The sequence below is a fragment of the Poecilia latipinna genome, unplaced genomic scaffold (assembly GCF_001443285.1).
Source record: "Poecilia latipinna isolate Pla-1442-1.1 unplaced genomic scaffold, P_latipinna-1.0 Scaffold1953, whole genome shotgun sequence".
In the NCBI taxonomy this organism is placed as follows: Eukaryota; Metazoa; Chordata; class Actinopteri; order Cyprinodontiformes; family Poeciliidae; genus Poecilia; species Poecilia latipinna.
Window position 1 is genome coordinate 67,541 of NW_015114569.1, and position 4,914 is coordinate 72,454.

The following is a 4,914-nucleotide window of genomic DNA, read 5'->3' on the forward strand; positions in this document are numbered from 1 at the left end:
CTCTAATTATCTGAACAAAAGCTTATAAGCCAGTGCAAGCTGTCAATTAAGCGTAGCTGTGGCTCAGCTGACCAACGCAGCTCCCATATGATCTGGAAAAGTTTGGGTTTTATTCCAGACTTTGATTATAAGGAATTTTAGTACACCTTGTGTATTGTACATCAGAAACCTTGTTACTTTGCTGCATATGTCTAAGTGCCCCAGGGGTTAGCTATGTAAACAAAGGCCTCAGTGAAACACTGACCATTTAAATAGCCCTGTAAATCAAATTTGGCCACGGGGAGTCAGGAGCCAATTTTCTTAGCATCTATCACAATTTATGGAGCTTTGGAACAATATATGGACATGCCGATGGGTTTCTCTAAATTAACTGAAAGGGGCATGATGGAGAACTGCCCTCAGTGGAACATTGTGGGTTAATTCCTTCCTTCCCACTGAGTTGTAAAGGATGAATTTATCAAGAACCGACAGCAAAGGTTTCCCAGTGCGAACTGCCTGTCTGCCTCACGTGGACGAGTTATCTCATACAGCCTGAAATATTCATTAAGTTTTTCTCATGCATTTGTCCGTGTTGCATCTGAAATTGTCTTTTCCTACTTAGATCTCCTTCACACTTCCTTTCATACTGTTGTTTCTGCCTCCAAGTTTCGAAGTCGTGCCCAATAGAGCTATGTGCAGAAGGTTTTCTGGTAGGCAAAAAAATAAATAAATAAAATAAAAACACAGGCAGTTTTATTTGTTGGCAGGCTTGTGCTTATGGTGCTTGAATGTGAACTGTGGGCACTGCCTCTGAATGCTTGAGAATCCTCTTGTGAAGGAGAGTCGGTTACTTTTGGCTGAAAATGGGCCTTTGAAATACTTAGCCACTTTGCAGGCATTTTGACTGATAAAACATATTTATAAAAGTAGACTTTTTAAATCAGTTTTAAAAATCAAACAAACAGAATATTCAGAAAAGCCTAGTGTGAGTACTTCTAAATCAAACAGGACGGAATTAGTCTTTTTTGTGATTCCCTCACATGCAGTGTTAAGACGAGTTTATTATAAATGTATTTACGTCACCTTTTCACATTGTGTTAAGCTACCATAAACTTTGACGTATTTTATTGGGATTTTATGTCCTAGAAGAACTCTAAGTACAAGATTATGAGTTAAAAGGAAAATAATACCTTGTTTCCAAAAAAATATTAGGTGATCTGGTTAGATGAGCTAAACTATTTGTCCTGATTGGGACCTGCTGTGTGTGCTGGAAAACTAACATTGCACTTCACCTGAAGACATTCTGCACAAGGTAGTGATGGGATGATGCGTAACTTCAGCACCGACAGGAAATTGGTCCGAGTTGATTGGAAGACAGATGGCAGACTGCTCATGTTAATGACATTTTGGATTCATTCAGTCTATTTTATAAATACCTGAGAAAAACTAAAGCAAATTACTAACACATATATAATTCTGCCCTTTACCCATCCCGTACTTTAACTACTGCGTTGAAAACAGAGTTTAATATTTTAAACTGTTTAAGAGGTACAAAGACATAAATGTGAAAAACAAAATTAAACAATATGAACATTTTTGCAATGCACTGTAAAACAGCGAACAACTCCAAGCTGCATGGCTGATTTCTTTTCTTTTCTTTTCAGTTCAGTTGCTTTCTGAAAACCGTTCATTGTAGTTCTGAATGCCAGCCAGTCTTTGGAAAACAGCACACTCAGTCACCTGATCTTTGGTGTCCTCCACTGCAGCTGCAACATGGCAGCAGTAATAGAAAACTATAAAAGGCTTGTACGTGATGACAGACTAATACCAGCTGATTTAAACTGTGGCAGACCCACCAGACTTATCGCTTCATAATGGCTGAGACAAATGCAGGTGTAGGAGCCAATAGCCTGAGGTCAATAATCTTTGTTTATTGCCTTCATTACGGGAAAACTGCAAATGTTAATAAAATCGATCCCTTTGCATGAGTAAAATAGCCCAGAATGCAAAGCTCTTTGCTTTGTTTTAGGATTGAATTATCTTGATAGATTTGCAGGACAACAATCAAATTCAGATATTGATTATGTGCTGTGCGGGATTTCAAACATTATTTTATTTTTTTTTATTTTTTTGCTGCATGATGGAGAACATGAGAGGGAGGCACAGAGTAGGAGACCAGCTGCAAAAAGGGAAGCGGAATGACTGTGTGGGATTCAATTCAACGGAACTAATATTAGCAGTTATACTGTTGGGCAAATGTGCTTGTATGGCTCAAAACACACACACGCACACATGCACACACACAGCAATTCGAATCCTCTTTCTAGAGATGAGTGGCAGCATGAAATGTTGAGGAGAGGCGTGACCAGGATGCGACAAGCCTCCTGCCCTTGCTTTGAATGCTAAAAGGTTCACAAATGGGTTTGGAGGAGTTAAATGAGAACTAACCTGGTCTGGATAATTATCAGGTAACTAAGTTTGCACAAACTGGGCTGTGCAGCCACAGAGGCCAGTGGTCAGAGTGGCTACAGCCAGGATGAGTGCTAATTAGCCTGGTGTACTACAGCAGGGTCGTGTGAGTGGCTTAAAATCAAATAGGGGGGAGAACATCTGTAACACTTTCACAGCTACAGTGCCTTCTAAGTGTATCTTTTTGAATTTTATTTAATAGACCAGCACAATTTCCAGTGCACAGTTGTGAAGTGGATGAAAAAGATACAAACTTTTTAAAGTTTTTTAGGAATAAAAATCAGAAAAATGCAGCATGCTTTTGTATTAGCATCCTCTGAATCAATATTTTTGTAGGAACACCACACATCCACTGCCTGTATCTGCCTATCTTTGCAAGGTTGTGGGTGCTTATCTGCAGTGTTTATTTGGCCAAGAAACAGGGGGCACCCATACCTAAGAAAACATCTAATATCAAGACAGGCATGAGAGACGGTCAGAGCACCTCGAGAAAACCCACATATGAATGGAAACAAAAACGTGCAAATTCTGCAACCTAATATTGCTTAGAGTCTTTGAATGACTGCTGGATTTCATCGCAGCATCAGTCATTGGGTAAAAGGCTGCAAACCATCTGAAGAAGAAGACCAAACATACACACAACCTACAGGGGAATTTGATCACAAATTAACCTCGCATGCATGATTTAGATTTATGGAGGAACTGGAAGTGTCAACAGAAGATCCACATATGAACGTAGGAAATATGGAAACTCCTCCTGTACCAGCCAGGCTTCGGAGCGGCCAACTTCCAACTGTGTGAGGCAACAGCACCAACTACTGGAGCCGCCTTTCAGCCAGCTTTCCAATGAACTTCAGACACAAAGAAAACAACATTTAATTTCTAGCATGTCAAAGCAGCAGGATTTTCAAGGAACTTTTTCTGTTAAATTCTTTTGATGAAATTCCTTTTTAATCCACATCTTTATGTACTTACTAAAAAAGTAAAAGTCACAAAAAACAAGCAAACAAAAAAATAAATAAATAATGAATTTGTAATCTTTGAGGGTTCCACTCCCAAAGCACAAAAACAATGCCTTTCCTGGCCATTGTTGCAGGCAAGTCGTTCTCCTGCAGGCTTCAAGACTTTGTGTGGTAACACTGCCACCTTCTGGTGAGAATTGATTAAGCCTATGCAAAGAATTGGCTTTACACGGGACTGTACTGCATGTAGTTCATAACATTTGCACCAATGCTTAATCAAGCAGATAATGAGCAATAAAACTTGAGGCTATTGGTGTGAGTGTTTCTGTCAAAACTCATGAGACAGAGGGAGCCTTCAGTATAAATATTTATGCCTACCAAACAGATCAATGGCAATTAAAAAGGTCAAGGGCAGATGATGATGAATGTCCGTTGTATGTATTGATAAAATTTGACCACAATAATGAGTTACAAATGACACACTTACACACAAGCTCCAGACAGCAGAGAAAATCAAAGGGATTAATTCATTGATCATGCTTAATCTGTCATAATTAATTCCATAGGAACAACGGTGATGAGAGCAAGTCTCCATTAAGCAGATAAATTATTCAGCAGGAGGACGTGGTGGACCCAAGACAAATGAGCTTGTGGGACCGGTGCAGCAGCCACGGACTAAAGCTAATTACAACCCTTTCTTGGAAACAAGCAGTTTTTTTGTTGTTGTTTTTTTTCTATATGCTTATTTGGAAACGATACAACGGGATGCTTAGGTTGGAAGTGGGAAAAGCTTCACCTTGATTTCAGCTAATTTGACTTCATCATGTCTGTCATGAACAGTCTCAAGCTGTTCATGTCATACATGTTAAATTTACTGAACACATCTCTTTTTGTGAAAGTTTATCAATTAGGGATTTCACATTTATTTTATTTTTTTGGTTCGGATATACTCGTTTTTAACAAATAAAAACCAAAAGCCGTGAGTAAATGTGATTTGCAGCTTTTGGAGTCACATTTCTGAATCTGGACTGTTTTCTATAACGCAAAGAAGATGCATTGGATTTGGGTTGTAAACATTGCTTAGATGTTTTTTTTATTAAGCCTGCAATAAATTAGAACACCAGTAAAAACTTATTTTTATATTTCAGTTCAAAAAGCTAAACCGTATATATATTATCTGCCTAGCTTGTGATATATTTCAGGCATTTATTTCTATGAACGAAAACCAACAAAAAATATTTTTAACACTGAAAGGCATGTTCATGTACCGTATTTATGGATTCAACACTTTCTCTGATCGCCTTTTGCATAAAGTATTGCATCACTCTGACATGGAGGCAGACAGTGCAGACTTCCTGTTGCTTTAGCAGCCTTCAGCAAACCTGATCTATCATCTTCCTCTTGAAAAACATCCCTTAGATCAGGGGTGTCAAACTCAATTTCACCGAGGGCCACTTCTGCATATTGGCCACCCTCAATGGCCACATTGACGGTACAAATCAGG